This window comes from Euphorbia lathyris, chromosome 8 (assembly GCF_963576675.1).
Source record: "Euphorbia lathyris chromosome 8, ddEupLath1.1, whole genome shotgun sequence".
Lineage (NCBI taxonomy): Eukaryota > Viridiplantae > Streptophyta > Magnoliopsida > Malpighiales > Euphorbiaceae > Euphorbia > Euphorbia lathyris.
In genome coordinates, this window is record NC_088917.1 from 51,718,326 (window position 1) to 51,737,974 (window position 19,649).

General features: G+C 31.1%; 1 long non-coding RNA gene and 1 pseudogene across 1 annotated transcript; both read right to left on the reverse strand.

The window, feature by feature from the left end:
• Positions 1-1,541: 1,541 nt before the first annotated feature.
• Positions 1,542-6,461, reverse strand: LOC136203201 (signal recognition particle subunit SRP54 2-like; annotated as a pseudogene).
• Positions 6,462-11,483: 5,022 nt separating this feature from the next.
• LOC136204260 (uncharacterized) lies at positions 11,484-15,908 on the reverse strand. Its single transcript, XR_010675106.1, has 4 exons — positions 15,652-15,908; positions 15,380-15,575; positions 12,814-12,893; positions 11,484-11,785 (listed from the first exon to the last, which is right to left on the reverse strand). It is a non-coding gene; the product is annotated as an uncharacterized lncRNA (long non-coding RNA).
• Positions 15,909-19,649: the final 3,741 nt, after the last annotated feature.

Consider the following 19,649-nt stretch of genomic DNA (forward strand, 5'->3'; position numbering starts at 1 on the left):
AGTTGTTTGGATGTTTACACTTATATAAATATTAAAATACGAGTAATTATCTCTATTTAGTGGATAATTGTTCTCGTAAGCTGTTTATTTTGTTTTTGGCTATTTATTTATCAGTTATAAAAAAAAAAAATTATAGTCATTAATATAGATAATACCTCAAAATTTTGGGTATTACATGTTCCTTTCAAATAGCTTAGCACATAAAGTGTTGTATCCATATGAATCACACTTTGTTTACTCATATATTGACTGAGCTATTGTGTAACATAGGAAATGTCAAGTCTAGTGAAGACTAGATACATTAATCAAGATAAAAGACATCTATATTGATCTGGTTTAGGATAATCAACCACTTCATCTAATAATTGAATTGGAAGCTATTTTAGCATCTTGCAAGCCAGTGTCTTCAACCAAATCCAGTATAACAGAGGTGTGTAAAACGTTGAGATATATATGTCTAGCCAATTAATAAGTGACACCTGGAAGAAAGAGAAATTTGTTTTTGAAATGTTAGTTTATTTGTTAGGCTTGTTTGGATGGGATGCGATCTGTTTGACCAAAGCAGCAAGGGCGGAGACAGGGTGGCCGGGACCCTCCGGCCGCCGGAACGTCCATGGTTACGAGTAGTTTCGGCCCCCCTAATATTAGTAATAGTCTATATAAACTCTATGTAGTAATGTCATATTATTTAAAGGTAGATGAGATGGTTAAGAACACTTATTTTTTTTTAAAAGGTCCTAGATTCAATTCCCTCCAACTTTCAATTTATTTTAAAAAGTGTTTATTTATTTAAATTTTATTTTTCGATAATTATAAAATTATGTTACCATTATTAATTAATTTATTTATTTTCATAACATCTTGAACTCATTTTTATTATGTCTTTTCTATTAAAAATAATAATTTCTTATTTTTGAGATTCAAACAACTGAATTTCTAAATTAAATTTTAAAATTTTAAAACTAAAAATAAATAAAAAATGTAAACATTATAAACTTTTTTACAAACTAGCATTGAACTAATAAAAGAAATTAAATATATCCAATTACGTGTTAGACTTGTCCAAAATTCAAAATTTCAATATTTTAGACCTATTAGGTACTCCCTAAATCCAAATTTCTAATTTTTTTTTTTTTTTTTTGCCCCTCTTAGGCCTCCATCTGAAATCAAATTTTTAAAACTTTTTTACATGTTCAGCCCTTCCTAAATCCAATTTTTTTTTACTATTAGGACTATTAAACAAAATCTAGCTTAATTTTAATAAATTGTATATTAATACTTAAAATTAGTTCTTGACAGGGAAACGGATACTCAATTTAAAGTGAGTAAACAGAATCCCATACTCGATCTCATAGATACATATAGAATTCTGAGACACAAATAGCAAAATTTGTCCCGGAAGTAGAAGAACTGCTGCTGAAACTGCATGAAATCCTCACAAGGATTTATGCACCATTCAAATTGTAACACGCCTATATACAAAAAGAAAAAATTAAACAAGTTCGATTTAGAAAAAAAAAAAAAAAAATCCCAAACGCACATGTAAAATCGGCCCACCCAACCGAGTAATCCTGTATTCGCCACTACAAAGCAGCTACTGTTTTTATTGAAATTCCTTGCCTCCATTGCCAAAAGGCTAATTACTTTCCTATTCTACTGCCACTAATCCACTTGATTTCCTAACTACTAAACTATTAAATCACTATAAACTTGACATGAGAAGAGAAAAGAATATAAGAAGAAATATGCTCTAACAGCTTGAAATGTCAAGATATCAGAATGTAATTTGTACACAACAGAAGAAGTAGCATCAATTGGCCTGTAAATTCTCCCACCTGCCAAGCTACAGTTGATAATCGAAACCCGATTCGGACAAATAGTGCAGTTATAATTATTTGTCTCCGGCTCCGAACATCCCCGTCATGTCCTTGGCAGAACCAATTTGCTTCATCAAACTTTGCAAGCCACCCAAGCCACCTATCTGCTTTAGCATCTGAGGTGGGAGGACTTTGCTCATTTGTTGTGCATTCATGTTTCTTGAAAGACCACTCATTTCACCCTTTTTAGGAATCTTCAGTCCCTTCCACATTTTAGCCAGACGCTTATACTCTTCAAACATTTCCATCACTTCTCTCACTTGCTGCCCACACCCCCTTGCTATCCTCATCATTCGTGACTCATTTATAAGCTTTGGATTACAACTATCCAACTCTACAACACACAAACAACCATCCACAAATTATCAACTGCCAATTCCAAGACATGACGACATACATGAAAAAGCATTCACTTACCTTCATTTGTCATTGAATCCATCATGGTCATGTACCTCTTAATTTTAGCCTGACTTTCCTTTTCACGACCTTTTGGCATCAATTCAGCACTAAAATTATTAGGAAGCATTGAAAATACCTGGAATTCAACTCAAACACACCAATAAGTAATGGGAAAAATAATAAGTGTGAGCGAACTTGAAACTCCAATTGAAGTTCCAATAGAGAGAAAAATAAAATAAACAGCTATAGTTCATATAGATTTCTAGATGAATAATAAATTAATAATTATTGATATTGCTTACTTGTAACTGTTGAGTTATAAGCTTAAACAACTAATTAACCACATCCAAGATCCATTGTAAGTCTACCCAACATCTGATTTTTCAAAAACAAAAGCATAACACTCCTTCAAAGAGTTTTGAAGGAGAGCCCCTGGTTCACCCCTCCCCGGTTAAAGAGGTCCAGTTAGTTGGTTGGAGGAAGCCCAGGGAAGGGGTTGTCAAGTTGAATACGGATGGCTCCTGCCTTAGTAATGGCAGAATTGCTGCTGGTGGAGTTCTTCGGGATGCTGGTGGCACCTGGCTGGCTGGGTTTACCCATAACTTAGGTACGGGCTCCTCCTTTACTGCGGAGCTCTGGGGGATCTTGTCTGGCATTAAACTCGCCATTCGCATGGGTGTTAAAAGACTTTCGGTGGAGTCTGACAATTTAGAGGCTATCAACAGGATTTCGGATAGACAGGCTGTTTGTCTTAAGAGTCAGAATCTCATTAAAGTCATCTTGAGGCTTCGTCCTGCCTTCGATTCTCTTACCTTCTCCCATATTTATAGGGAGCAAAACCGCGTGGCGGATCGCTTGGCAGCTGCTGGGCATGGGGGATGTTAGGTGTTTCTACCCTTTCCGTTCCTCCTTCTTTTCTGTTACCTTCTCTTCTTGAGGATAGGATTGGGGTCAGTCTTCCTAGACTGATCCCGGGTTAGGTTTTTGTTTGTTTGTTTTTTTTTCTTCCCTTCTTACCAAAAAAAAAAAAAAAAACTAAACCTATTGATCCAATCCCATCTTAAAAACTGAATTACAAAAAGCATCCTCAGACCCCTCATCATTCTTGAGTTTGGTGGATTGAGCCTCTAATATTTCATCAAACACACATTAAACTCGGCCAATAGAGCGTTATTCATTTCATCAGCATTCCAAATTTGCATTTTTAACATTTTAAAAGAAGTACTTTTTATGTTTGATTTATCTATAGAAAACCTTATTTTGAACTGTAAAACATAAGATGAAATGAGTAATGCTCTTTTAATTGAATAGATGTTCACAACTAACTAATTTGGCAAACATGGGCTTAATGTGAGACAAGGATAAATGATCAAGGGTCTAATGTGTTGAAATGAAGGAAATGGCTTAATGTGTTGAAATGAAGGAACTGGCTCAATGTGTTGAAACGAAGGAACTGGCTTAATGTGACACAAAAATGAATGATCATGGGCTCAATCTACCAAAATCAGAATAATCAGGGGCCTCGGGATGCTTTTTGCCAAACTGAATTGAGAAAATACTAATAGGAAGTACGCATGAAATAAATTTTCAATGAAGCAGTAAATTATAGTCTCAAATCACCTAGAGAAAACTGATCCAAGATTTTGGAGGCCTATAATGTCACCAGGAATACAAGCCAGCTCTTGAAGGCAAGCTACTGAATTTTGGTAAACAAAAAACATGATGTTCTAGAAAAGCAGACAATAGCACGCAAAGTTTTGGACTTCCTGTGCTTACTCACCATACAAGTTGCAAACTCTCTTGCAACTGAAGATTGTTTCGTAAACAGAAAACACCATTGAAACTCTATAACTAGAGGCAGTAACCAGTAGCCATATATCATCAATTATCCAAATATATTAAAGCACTAAAGGTTACTAGAAAATAACACATTTTAGGTTCAATTTAAAATAAAAGCAAGAGAAAAACCTGGCGAATGGGACCCATTTTGAGTATGTTCTGAAATTGCTCATACATAATCCTCAATGTAAAGTTTCCTTCTAAGAGTTTCTGCAGAAGCTGAGGCTGTTGCTCCATAGGAACAACCTCATGAATTTTGTCCATAAAACCAGACCAGTCACCCATGCCTACAAGAAAAATTATTATAATACAATTACTTACAACAGTATTAAACATTTTCAAGTTGAAGGCTTGAAAAACACCATTGAAACAAAGAATTGGAGAAGAAGGAAACAAGCTAATACCTAATAGGCGACTAACAAAAGGTTTAACATCAAAAACTTCAAACTCATCCATATGTTCTCCTATTCCAATAAATATAACAGGACTCTTTGTCGCTGCAACCCTGCAAGGTATGTAAAATAGAGTAGGATACTATTAAAATTGTTAAGCAAGAAAAAACATGATAATGAGTTTTAAAATGTCACCATAATCATTAAAAAGCATCCTCATCTATGAGACAAATAAACCTTAAAGGAAAAAGCAGGACTATAACTATCAACATCTGATAATAGATGGAAAATAATTATGCTTGAATATGCTTTTCTTTTTTCCTTTTTACTTTTCATTCTATAACCAATCTTATCAATGTAATTAAATCCAGTGGCAAAAGCTGGTGAAAGAAAAAAACAGAGGGTAATTTCAAGAACACTTACGCACTAAGAGCACCACCACCCTTTGCATGACCATCCATCTTGGTAATGATCACGGCTCCAACTGCAACACTTTGCTTAAAAGCTTGAGCTTGATCAAATGCAGCTTGACCAATGCTGCTGTCCATGACAAATATGACAAGATCTGGTTCCTGGAACAGAACAAAAAAATATATATATATATATATATATATACATATACAAGAAACCATATAACCATGATGAACAATATCACTATATTAAAAAGCAGAAACTACCGTTGCTTCAGCAACTTGAACAATATCACTATATTGTGGTTTTACCGGAGCCTAAAAATATTGATAATTTATAGGATGAAAAGAAAAAGGTCAGTTACATAGAACTCATAAATACTATCAATAAATACAGACAACCACACTCAATAAGTTCATTCCATACATATCAGTAATGAAAAAGTTTATCCTGAATTATATTTTCATAAGAGCAGTAGAGATTTTTTTTTTTTTTTTTTTTGCTTTATATTAACAGCTTAAACTTTCTTAAATATATTTAGCTACGAATTGGCACACACGACACAAACACAAAATAAAAAAAAGAAACCACATACCTTGTAATCCAACAAACATAACCACACTTGCTTTCCCTTTCTTTGGGATGAAAGATGGCTTCCCGGGATCCAACATTCTGCACAGCTCATTAAAAATTGCCTAGACCAAAAAACTCCTCTATATCAACATCTCAAATTCACAGTGATCCTATCTATCCATATATAAGTAGTCAAATGGAATAATTGGGCATTACAATTACCTGCTGGATGATGTTGCGCTTGTTGTGACCGGAAGCAAGTTCATCCAGATTGACGATCTTCTTGATATTAGTTTGCATGTTGTGGACTAGCATAAATTGGACATCAGATTGGAGGAGAGCACGGGTGATCTCGTTGAGACACTCATTCAGAACCTTCTCGTTGATAATGGTAGCTTTGCTCATCTGCTGAATAGCTCGGGATATGCTCCCGCCTAACTGTGCCAACACCATGGTGTTTGGAATTTGCAGAAGAATCTCACGGAATTTGGGGGTTTTGGAGGAAGAGAGAAATTTGGCCTTTATCACTTGGCTTGAAGTTAATGAAAGTAATGGAACATAAATATTAAAGTGAGTTGTTCTTCCTCGGAACCAAACACAGTCTTAACTCAACATATTCAAACATTCAATCGAATCAAAAGAAAACAGTCAGCATCCTTCAAATCAGTGGTTTTACAAAGCCGATACTATAACGAATTAATCAACACACACACAAAAAACGATTGGTTACGCAATTCCAGGCAGATTTGAAAGAGAAAGAGAAAGAGAAGGAGAAGTTACAGAGAGGAATGGAGGAGATGAGGAATCTGTGGCCGTGAGGAGGATGAAGGCAGAGAAAGGAGGAAGGGCAGGGGGAGTGAAAATACTGTTTGATGGATAGAGAGATGGTTTTTGTTGGGAGTTCTTATGAAACGCCTAGAAACGGATTCAAAGAAACACGGACAAACCGACTAGAGGAGAGAGAGGGAGAGAGAGGCATTTCAAATTTAATTTTTAATTAAAACTGGTCAAATAAATAGTTAAACTTTATGGTCTAATAAATAGAAAGAAACAGAGACAACTCAGATTTGGGAAGAGAGACACATTTAACCTTTTTAATTAAAACGGTCAAATAAATAGTGGTTTTCTTAATTGCTAATTTAAAACTGGTCAAATAAATAGTTAAGGTTAGGCTATGCTTCTTAATTTGTTTTTTCCATCATTGGATTGTGATGAATTTTAACAAAGTAAAGTCATTCAATGGTAAAAAAAAACAAAATATTACTTACTTTATCAAAAACAAAGTAAACATAGAAGGCACCAAATAATTAAACTTTTAAAATAATGGAATAAATTGTTAAATTTGAAGTCATTCTTATGAAACGGATAGAAACAAACAGAGACAACCCGACTTGAGGAGAGAGGCACATTTAACCTTTTAATTAAAACGGTCCAATAAATAGGGGGTTTTCTTAATTTCTAATAAAAATGATCAAATAAATAGTTAAACTTTTAAAAATGATTGAATAAATTGTCAAATTCGAATTGATTGGTTAGTGTCTGTTGTGAGCAGTCGACGGGACCCGATTACTCTACTCTCGGGAGGTTTCGGATAAAAGTGTAACAAAATTTACTCTTTATTTAATTTAGGTACCAAAGTGTTAACTCTGATATAATTAAAGTACCTTTGATGTAATTTACTTTTTATTTTAGGGATAATATGTAAAAATACCTCTAACATTTAAAGGCATGAGTAATTTTATCCTTGATGTCTAAAATAATGCAATTTTACCCTCAACGTTAGAAGTCAAAAGCAATTTTACCCTAACGTTGGTAAGTTGAGTCAATTTCAGATATTATTATAAAACACATATAGGGGGCGTTTGGTTCAAACTTCGGAATCGGAATTGGAATCGGAATCGGAATGTTACGGAATCAGAATCGGAATGACTATTAATTTATTTTGTTTGGTTTAATTCAGAATCGGAATCTGATTACTTTTAAAAGTGTTTGGTTTAAATTTCGGAATTGGAATCAAAATCAAAATAAAAAATAAAAACTACACAATATATTATTAAAATATGAGAACTCAACAATATGTTAGATATTTAACAAAGGGACTGATAAAATAAAAGATTTACGTAAAATTCATAGGTTTTACGTAAAACTCTATTTTCACAAGGTTTGTGAATTTTTTCTACTAAAATAAAAAGGTCTAGTCAAACTATATGTAGATTATATATAAAAGTAAAAGATTTACGTAAAGTTCAAAAGTTTTACGTAAAACTCTAATTTTCACAAGGTTTGTGGATTTTTTCTCCTAAAATAACAAGGTTTGTAGATTTTTTTTCTCCTAAAATAACAATGTTACGTAAATTTACTCAAACATTACGTAAATTATGTCTAAAAATAAAAGATTTATGTAAAATTCATAGGTTTTACGAAAAACTCTTTTCACAAGGTTTGTGAATTTTTTTCTCCTAAAATAAAAAGGTTACGTAAATTTAGTCAAACTATACGTAAATTATATCTAAAAATAAAAGATTTATGTAAAGTTCAAAGGTTTTACGTAAAATTCTAATTTTCGCAAAGTTTGTGGATTTTTCTCCTAGAGTGAAAGGGTTGGGTAAATTTAGTCAAACCTTACGTAAATTATGTCTAAAAATAAAAGATTTACGTAAAATTCATAAATTTTACGTAAAACTCTATTTTCACAAGGTTTGTGAATTTTCTTCTTCTAAAATAAAAAGGTTAAGTAAATTTAGTCAATTTATACGTAAATTATATATAAAAATAAAACATTTACGTAAAGTTCAAAGGTTTTACGTACAACTCTAATTTTCACAAGGTTGGTGGATTTTTCTCCTAAAGTAAAAGGGTTATGTAAATTTAGTCAAACCTTACGTAATTTATGTAAAAAAATGAAAGATTTATGTAAAATTCATAGGTTTTACGTAAAACTTTATTTTCACAAGGTTTGTGAATTTCTTTTCTCCTAAAATAAAAAGGTTACGTAAATTTAGTCAAACTATACGTAAATTACATCTAAAAATAAAAGATTTTCGTAAAGTTCAAAGGTTACGTAAAACTCTAATTTTCACAAGGTTTGTGGATTTTTCTCCTAAAATAAAAGGGTTGGATAAATTTAGTCAAACCTTACGTAAATTATGTCTAAAAATAAAATGTTTACATAAAATTCATAGGTTTTACGTAAAACTCTATTTTCATAAGGTTTGTGAATTTTTTTCTCCTAAAATAAAAAGGTTACGTAAATTTAGTCAAACTATACATAAATTATATCTAACCATAAAAGATTTACGTAAAGTTCAAAGGTTTTACCTAAAACTCTAATTTTCACAAGGTTTGTGGATTTTTCTCCTAAAGTAAAAGGGTTACGTAAATTTAGTCAAACCTTACGTAATTTATGTCAAAAAATAAAAGATTTACGTAAAATTCATAGGTTTTACGTAAAACTCTATTTTCACAAGGTTTGTGAATTTTTTTCTCTAAAATACAAAGGTTACGTAAATTTAGTCAAACTATACGTAAATTACATCTAAAAATAAAAGATTTACGTAAAGTTCAAAGGTTTTACGTAAAACTCTATTTTTCACAAGGTTAGTGGATTTTTTCTCCTAAAATAACAAGGTTACGTAAATTATGTCCAACTTTACGTAATTTATGTCAAAAAAATAAAAATTTATGTAAAATTCATAGGTTTTTCGTAAAACTCTATTTTCACAAGGTTTGTGAAATTTTTTCTCCTAAAATAAAAAGGTTACGTAAATTTAGTCAAACTATACGTAAATTATATCTAAAAATAAAAGATTTACGTAAAGTTCAAAGGTTTTACGTAAAACTCAAATTTTCACAAGGTTTATGGATTTTTCTCCTAAAGTAAAAGGGTTACGTAAATTTAGTCAAACCTTACATAAATTATGTCTAAAAATAAAAGATTTACGTAAAATTCATAAATTTTACGTAAAACTCTACTTTCACAAGGCTTGTGAATTTTCTTCTTCTAAAATAAAAAGGTTAAGTAAATTTAGTCAATTTATACGTAAATTATATCTAAAAATAAAAGATTTACGTAAAGTTCAAAGGTTTTACGTAAAACTCTAATTTTCACAAGGTTAGTGGATTTTTCTGCTAAAGTAAAAGGGTTATGTAAATTTAGTCAAACCTTACGTAATTTATGTCAAAAAATAAAAGATTTACGTAAAATTCATATGTTTTACGTAAGACTCTATTTTCACAAGGTTTGTGAATTTTTTCTCCTAAAATAAAAAGGTTACGTAAATGTAGTCAGACTATATGTAGATTATATCTAAAAATAAAAGATTTACGTAAAGTTCATAGGTTTTTCGTAAAACTCTATTTTCAGAAGGTTTGTGGATTTTTTCTCCTAAAATAAAAAGGTTATGTAAATTATGTTCAACTTTACATAATTTATGTCTAATAATAAATGATTTACGTAAAATTCATAGGTTTTTCGTAAAACTATATTTTCAGAAGGTTTGTGAATTTTTTGTCCTAAAATAAAAAGGTTACGTAAATTATGTCTAAAAATAAAAGATTTACGTAAAGTTGCAAGGTTTTACGTAAAAATCTATTTTTCACAAGGTTTGTGGATTTTTTCTAATAAAATAATAATTTACGTAAATTTAGTCCAAATTTACGTAAATTTTTGTCTAAAAATAAAAGATTTACGTAAAGGTTAAAGGTTTTACGTAAACCTCTAATTGTCACAAAATTTATGGATTTTTCTTATAAAATAACAAGGTTAAGTAAATTTAATCAAACTTTGCGTAAATTATGTCTAAAAATAAAGGATTTACGTAAAATTCAAAGGTTTTACGTGAAACTCATATTTTTTCTCACAAAGTTTTTGCATTTTTTTTATAAATTAAAAAGTTTACGTAAATTTAGCACAACTTTAAGTAAATTCTATCTAAAAATAAAAGATTTACGTAAACTTCAAAGGTTTTACGTAAAATTCTATTTTTCACAAAGTTTGTGGATTTTTTCTTAGAAAATAAAAAGTATACGTAAATTTAGCACAACTTTACGTAAATTATGTCTAAAATAAAAGATTTACGTAAAGTTCAAAGGTTTTACGTAAAACTCTATTTTTACAAAGTTTGTGGATTTTTTTATTAAATAAAAAGTATACGTAAATTTAGTCAAACTTTACATAAAGTATGTCTAAAAATAAAGAATTTATGTAAAATTCAAATGTTTTATGTAAAACTCTATTTTTCACAAAGTTTATGATTTTTTTTTTTTAAAAACAACTTTATATAAATTATATCCAACAATTTTAATTCACTTGAAAAATTTATCTAACGTGTCGTGCATGTGTCTATTTTAATGATTGTTATTACCTTAATTCAGTTACGAACAAACAATTAACATTCCATAACAGAAGCACTCCATTAATTCTGACTCTTAATTTGACATTTTTGTTAGATGGAAGGTCAAAACAATAAATCAAACAAGCAATTCACGACAAAAAAAAAAGGTTTTTACCGAGGTTTTGATTTCACTTTAGCGACAGTTTTAACTGTCTGTATATTTTTTACCAATGGTTTTTATAACCGTCGCAAGAGTGTTGTAATTATCACTGTTGCTATATTACCGACGGTTTTTCTCAGGCATCGGGATAAGGTTTTTCTTAGAGACGTTTTCCTAAATGCGGTTTAAACCGCCTCTACAATGATTTTCAGACGCTTCAAGAAAATATTTACTGACAGAAATATCATTTGTAATCCGTGTAACCGTCGGTAATCAGCTTCATACTTTTTCTGACGAAAGTTTTCTGTCGCTAACGTTTTCTAAGGTCATCTCATATGTTACGACGAAACTGAATTGCTGGTCAATAATAATAAAAATTGATTCTTTTGAGATTATAATACATGTTCATTGGTAGCAAATAAACTATAACCATATGTTGTCATTCAAAAACTCTTAGTACAATCAACAATCTATTTAAAAACTACAAATACCTATTTGTCTTGAGAGATACATTCGACCTTTTTCTCTTCGTAAAAGGACCACAACATGCTTATTCATCATCTATTTGTACTGTACTGTACTGTTTTCATTTCCTTGGTTAATTCACATTTTACCTGTGCACCACATCTCACCAAGTGTCCGCCTGTCCGTGTGGGTCTGTGTTAGAATTCTTTCAATTTTTACTGTAGAAAAATTTAAAATATCTGGAAGAATAAAGTGGTTGATCCATCACCAAATGATCTCAGATCTGCAGGTTTCACCAACGCCCTGCACAACGGGCACATTCTCTCTCTTTCAAACCTGAAATCAGAATGTCATTAACTAATCATTCTGATACACAATCTTCACAAAATATGTGTTTACAGCAAAGTAGAATAGGAGCATGCATCTTCTCCTGGCATATATGAAACAACATGGTACTCAAGCTTTTGAGAGACTCATTAAGAAGGTGCACGTTATACATCTTTTTAATCCAATTAATTAGTTGAGGTTGTTCAAGCAGTTTTTAAATGGGTTCTCTTCAATTTAAGTTTGTTATCTTTACTAACTTTAGATATCTAGCTTATAGGTTTAAAGCATTATTTGGCCCCTGACCTATTATTTGGTTACATTTGGCCATTGATCTATCCCAATTGGTGAAATTTCACCCAATTTGTATTAAAATTTAACTGAATCATTATCGTAGTGATAAGTAACAATATTTTGACACTTGAACTTAATAGATTTTAGTTTAGAATTTGTTTTTTATTTTTTTATTTTTTAATCTAATTAATTATTTGCACATAATATGGCAAAAAAACTTTAAGAAATATCACATGTCAAGTTCAAGTGTCAAAATATCGTTATTTGTCAATGAGATAATAATTCCGTTAAGTATTCATACAAATTAGTTGAAATTTCACCAATTGGGATAGGTCAAGGGTCAAATGTAACCAAATAATAGGTCAGAGGCCATATGCCAAAATTTTGAAAAGATCAGGGGTCAAATAATGCTTTAAGCCCTAGCTCATACGACTTGAACCTTTATCACTCAAATGAACCTTTAATTTGTAAACATGTGTTTTTCTATTAATAATTCAATATATGATTCTTAAGAAATTAAATAACCATAAAAAATTACTGTTTCTTTTAACATAGCTTAGCTTAACACATTGATATTAAGCTGTAAAATAAAGACACGTGTCAAAGAACTTTGCTTATTTCAAAAATAAAGAACATCAAATGATTTGTAAAGGGATGAAGTATCACAACTTACAACAATATAAGCTAAATTTCCAATAGACTTGTGAATTAATAGAAACAAGAGGAAAATTTGGGAGTTAATTTACCTCCTTGATAATTCTGAGTTCCCTTTCATTGGCAGTATTTTCAATTATTGGAACCACAAGCTTATCATAGTAACCGTGACCTAGAATTGATAATCTCCATGTTAGTAATTTGGAAAATAAAAGAGAACCCATAAGAGAAAACAGTGTACATTACCATGTTTATGCTTGCATATGTGCTTAGCCATGTTATAGCAGTATGCATGAGAGAATAAAGAAATTAAAAAGAGGACATGATAAATCTAAATTCCTCTGTTAACATAATTTTCAGATTCATATGCTGCATTTGAACTTCAACCAATAGTGGAAATATTTTTTCACATTTGCATGTCGGCAATATTTCACATATCAAACTCTTGTAGTGTTGAATGCAGTAATATCTACTCATACAAAAAAAGAACACATTCATGACAGAGAGATCTACAAGGACTCTTAGGAAATCTTTCAGCTTAAAATATATAGTTAGATATTCTTGCATTAAAAGGGCAATACTTTAGTCTAGTGTTAATGTAAGTAGAGCATAGCACCATTAAGCATATTCTTCATGCACAGTGAACATTTTCTAATCATTAATTCACTTCAACATCAAAATTAATTCACTTCAACATCAGAAACTAATTTCATCACATTATGCACCAAGGAAACACCATAAATTTGTAAATTGAGGGTATTTTCACTGGAAAAAAAAGCCTTGCACATATATGTATATAGTATGAAATTATTTTAAAATTGAAGCTCCCTGACTGCACATTTGATCAGCCATGAAAAAATCAACCATTACAACCTGCAGAGACAGTATATATGCTGTTTAGTTAAGCTTGTGAAACTAGGCAATTCCTTATCAAAATCGGATTTCCTTATCATCAATATGATTGGAAGAAAATATAGGTATTTGCTTGTGCGACTTTACAAAATATAATATTAATGTAGAACCTTATCTAACTTCAACTACATTAGACCATTGTTGCTACTATTTACCTTTTGTTGAATCAGTTGGAAGTGGTTTTGATCCTGTTTCAGTAAGAAATGTCTAAGCCAGAAGCAGTGTTAAACAAGAACGACAGAGACTGAGACTGAGTATTGAGGAACAAAAGGAAACCCATTAGAAAACTTCGACCGCGACAGGCGAACAGAGAACAGTGAAAGGCCAACGGAGAAAAGCGAAAGGTAAGTTTAACGAACGGTGATCGGAAGTTTGGCGAACTAACAATTTGGGACTGCGATACAGGAGATATGAAGTTAAGAATGTGTTATGGATTAGGGATTACGACGCCTATATAACCTGTGGATTTATATTAGTCAGGGCCAATTAATATTCTGGGCTTTTTTAGTTGATCCATGAGACAGTTTATAAAGCTGTTGTTACAAAAGTGTTGTTAAAAGCCTGTTTTTTTTGTCGTGATTCATTATTCCAGTAGCAAAAAATTATTATAATCATGCATGCCCATACGCTATTCCTCGTATAGTATCATCATCATGCTTAAACAATTCTCAAACACTAATATTAAAGTAATTTATTTTTGGGTATAAACTACCATCATGTTAATCCTATGCTTCATGCCCTTTATAATTATAGTAAAGCATTGTAAAAAGTAGAAAAGAAAAAACAAATAAGCAACTACCTTAATTAGTTACTATTCATATTCAGTCTATAACTACAACTAAGCTAACCACATAAATATAACTAGAAGAACTAAGCTAACCACAAACATAGTTTCACCAGGCCCTATGGAGAACCTTATAATACCCTCAGAGTTTCAGAATTTTGATTAAGTTCTAGCATTTGGTCTTCCAAAGCTAGGGGTGAATATTTGGCCTACTGCTTCAAGTGCGGACACGTTCCAGTTCTCCGCATGTCTAACAACTTGTCAAATTGAACACTTGCTACACATCATTAATTTGAAAAAATAACTTGTAATTTAAATTTTTGTGTCAAATTAGCAACGCTATATTTTTCTATGAACCATTACACATGATTCTGTCAATAGCTTGAATTTTCTTGTTTGTTAGGGTATTATTTCCTTTAACTATTCTGCTAGGAGTTAATAACAACTCAGTCAAAGAGAGTTAACCTCATAACACAGAAATTAAAAGGTTCAGCTTCTTCTTCTTTTAGTTTATAATTGCCCCCTTCAAATAGAAGTAAGGTTACAAGTGAAAACTTTGTGCTCAAGATGAAGTTCAATCTGAGGAACACTAGTATGAATTTGATAACAAAAGTACATAAATATGGTGTGAATTTGGTACGTTCAACTGACAGTATAAATGAGAAGCACCATCATACAACAAAAAATTAGGATGTGTGCTGGCAACTACTAATGCATTTAATTAAGCTTAAACATATTGCAAACTGATTTAGCATAGGTAGTCAAGTAGGATTCAAAGACGGTTTCATAACAATTGAGTTTTAAAAATCAACAGAGGACTTTTGATTCCACATTCCTGTTTTTCACAACACAATATTAGATCAATACATAAAAATCATTCAACTGCTCATTACTATAGCAAACTCAAAATTGCAGTAAAATAACCAAGGTATCTTAATTAGATAAAGGGATTAAAAACTTACCAGAATTATGAAAGGGCCAAACAATTCCATCGATACAATCTGGCTTCACAGAGGCGAGTTCAAGTAAGATAGCATAGATACTTGTTTGATGAAGCCCATGAACAGGCATCCTTCAATCTCTAGATAACTCTCCAATTCAAAGATTTCGAGCATCAATTTCAATTGGCAAAAGATTCTTTAGGAAAGCTAATCCTAACTAGGTTCAAACAAAAGAAGAAGAATTTCAATCATAAATTATCGAATCTAGATTTAAAATTGGAAAGGAAACTTACCAGAATTATGGAAGCCCAAAAGATCCGATTGAATTACGAGTTGGAGGATCAATTTCAAAATAGAAGCTAAACCCAACAAGATTCATACAAAATAAAAAGAATTTCAAGATGGATGAGTTTGGTGGTGGAGTTAAATTTAGAAGATGGAGGTCAGTTGGGTTGAGGAGAGGGAGTCAATGAAATAGATATGGAAAGAAAATTCGATGGAGACCAGAAAGAGTTGAGAAGAGCAGTTGATGAAGATCGAAGAATTACGGAAGGAGTTAAGGAGGAGTACAGAACGATGTCTACTTTTGTGTGAATAAAATTGGAGAAAAGAAGGTAACCAGAACAGTAAGTCAATAAGTTAAATTCCTCAAAAACGTTTACAAGATATTGAATGGTTCAGATCTATTCCCATTATAATAAAGGGTAAATCCAACAACAAAGTAATTCTTACTTTGTTTTTTTTAAGTAAGGATATGATCCTTGAAAGATTATATTATTATACTATATTTTTAGAATTATTATTCTAACAATATATTAGATTATATTATATAAACGAATATAATATATCATAATATACGGTAGAATATATGTGGGGGTGGTTAGTTTTTTTTTATGTATAGGCAGTTAAAGCATAGAAACGTGGGTTTTATTTTATTTTTTTATTTTTTTTAATTAAATTTAATAAGGGAATGGGAATCATATTTGATTGAAGGGGAAGGAAGAGGGAGTGGTTGATTCACATAGTGGGGTAAATAAATATGGTTCTATTCCTACATTAAATTTTATAAAACCAAACATCACAAAGGTAATTAATTATTATGATTCTCATTCTCTACTCTAAATAGGCCTAACCAAACACCACATATTTTATCCTTATTCTGCACCAATTGTACCTAAGGTGGTTGTAAAATAAGATTTCATATCTTAGAATTAGAAAAAAAAAATCATATTTTTTTGATTTAATAATAGAATTAGATTCATATTTTAAAATTTGGTGAAATATTTGAATTTTTATATCCAACTCATACAAATTATATTATATTTTTTAACTTTTTTCTTTAAAATTTTCATGTTTAATCATATGTTCGTAATTTGTTACCAATGAGTGAAAAATGACGCCCATATGAAGTTTATGTGACAAGATTTATGACCGAGAAGATAATTTGATGAATAATTTCTTAAATTGACCAAATTTGTCAATATTAGAGGTAAAATGCTCTTGGCTGATAACATTAAAGATAAAATTGTATCATTTTAGACGTTAGAGGTAAATTTGCTCATAGGTGTATCCGTTAGAGGTATTTTTACATTTTATCCCTTTGTTTTATTAATACACTCTTTTTCCCTTTTCTGTCTTTTTAGTTAATTATAAAATTGACCAAATTAAAAATGATTGTTTATATTTACAATACCTCTAACTAAATTAGACTTTTTCATTGTTAACTTTCTTGAAATACCCCTAGTATATAGTTCAAACCACTAACTGTGGATTCCTCTCAATGCGATAACACCTGCGAACAAACTAGTGCGATTTTGGCTACGATTTTTTTACTGATTTTTGCATCAAATTCAATGACAAAGGTAAAAAAAAAGGCAATTTCAATCTTCTTGCATCTAATAACATAAAATCGCAGCATGTTTAGGGTTTTGTTAGAGTTTACGGGTTTAAGTTTTAGTTTTTCGTATGATTTAAGGCCTTGTTAGGGGTTAGAGTTATATATAGTAGTATGTTTAGGACTTTGGCAACTTATTTGGGATGCCTTTGCGTGATTGAATATGTTAAAAATCCTCTTATTTCAGCAGCTCGATAATTTCATAGTCATAAAAAACCTTCTACTGTGGAAGCTAGGGGTGTTCAAAAACCGAACCGGACCGAAATAACCGACCGAACCGATGAATTTCGGTTTTTCGGTTCGGTTTTTTGATCTATTAGGTTCGGTTTCAGTTTTATTTTTTCTAATATTTCGATAATTTCGGTCAGTTCGGTTTTTGAACTAAAATTACCGAATTAACCGAACCGACCGAAATTAATTAATTTTAATCAGAAGTTTAGATAACTGTATTTTAAAATATAAAATAATCACCAATCAGATATTTGGTAATTAAATTTATAATTTTTAAAAATAGTATAATAGTCATTGTAGGAAATGGTTACTAATAAAATTTTATCATTTTTTTCATGTTTTATTTTATGGGCAGATACTTATATTCTTTCAAAACTAAATAAGTTATAAAATACCTAAGAAAAAATACAGTCTCTAAGAAAAAATACCTATATATTCTTTTTTCTTTTTTTTTTTATAATCAACCTATACAATCTTTTGAAAGGCAGAAACCTATATGTATTTTTTAATTAATAGTTACTTAGAATCTATCAGATTAAATTACGTTCATACAAGAGTGAGTTACACACTATTGTTTCACTCCAATAGAGATAGTTAATAGCTAATTTAGTTTCTGGTCAGAATGAATTTCAATCTCAAATAAATAATTATTTTATATAAATAGTTTGAAAACCGAATAACCGAACTGAACTGATCGAATTATTCAGTTCGGTTCGGTTCAGTTATTTATTGTTATTCGGTTAGGTTCGGTTTTTATTTTTAAGGTTATTCGGTTTTCGGTTATTTTGGTTCGGTTATCAAACCGAACCGACCGATGAACACCCCTAGTGGAAGCAACTGTGGAAACACAATTTCCAAGGGTTTTTTATTCTGATAAAAATAAATTAATCAAGTAAATTAAATTCCTAAAAATATTCAAATCAAGGAATTAAATTAAAATTGATTTAAGCTAGCATGTTTGTTGAATGATTAAATACATAAGATTTAGATCAATGCAAAAAAAAAAAAAGGCCTTATAAAATACAAAGGCCCAAAAGCCTAACTTCTGGAGCCAAGAGCAAAAGCCCAAAGGAATCAGAAGCCTAGAAGAAAAAGAGACGGACAGTTGGCGTTGACCCTATCACATCATGCATATTCTCCAAACTGGGAACAAGTACAAAGCTACAGAAGTCATGTTCCCTCAATGTCTCTCTACGCACGCCTAAGATAGAAAGTTGGCAGACTACATGTCTGCTATTTCAGAAGTGTTGCTCAAGACAGAAGAGCTCATCCTTCTGCAGCGGAAAACTTTTGGACAAAAGAACACAGAAGTTAGGAGCTGATGTTGACATGAGTTGTTTCCCTTCAAACGGCTAGTTTTAAATTCAAACGGAACTTCTATCCAGTCTCTACTATAAATACCAAAAGACATGCTCATTGTGAAGTTGGCGAAAATCATAAGCTGGGAAAAAAAGAGATCAAAACTTCCAAGTGTTCATAGAGTAATATTTGTGATACACAATTATTGTAATATTTGTGTTCGTCCAAAAAATGATTTAGATCTTCATTGTGCTCTATATTAGAACTACTTTATGTTCATAGTATTTCAAAAGCTCTGTTGTTTGCTTCAGTTATAGGCAATTAGCTGAGAAATAGATAACTGAGTGAAATTATAAAGGAAGCTACTTTACAGAGGCTTTGTCTATTGTAGAAAAGTTTGTGCTCTACTCGTGAAAGAGTGCTTTAGTGGATTAAAGCTTGGAAGAAGGTATTCTGAGGACTGGACAGTAGGAAGGACTTATGTCATTAAGACTGAGGATAAATGGAAAGATGATGATTTAAAGAAGCTACAAACTAACGCTTCGGCTATCAATATGCTTTACTGCACTTCAGATGTTGTAGAATACAACAAGATCTCAGGTTGTGAAATGGCCCAGAAGATCTGGAACAAGCTGGAGGTGGCCTATGAAGGAACCATCAAGGTAAAAGAATCCAAGGTGAACCAAAACATGAAACTCTATGAGTTGTTCGAGATGAATGGTGTGAAGGAAATTAGACAAGCCTAGGCGCAGCGAAAATATAAAATTTTATCTATTTTTGTCTATTTCCCTTTTCCAAGATCCGTTATTCGTTATTTCATTTAAAGAGGGATTAAACATATGTGAAGGAAAATAGGCAAACGTTTGG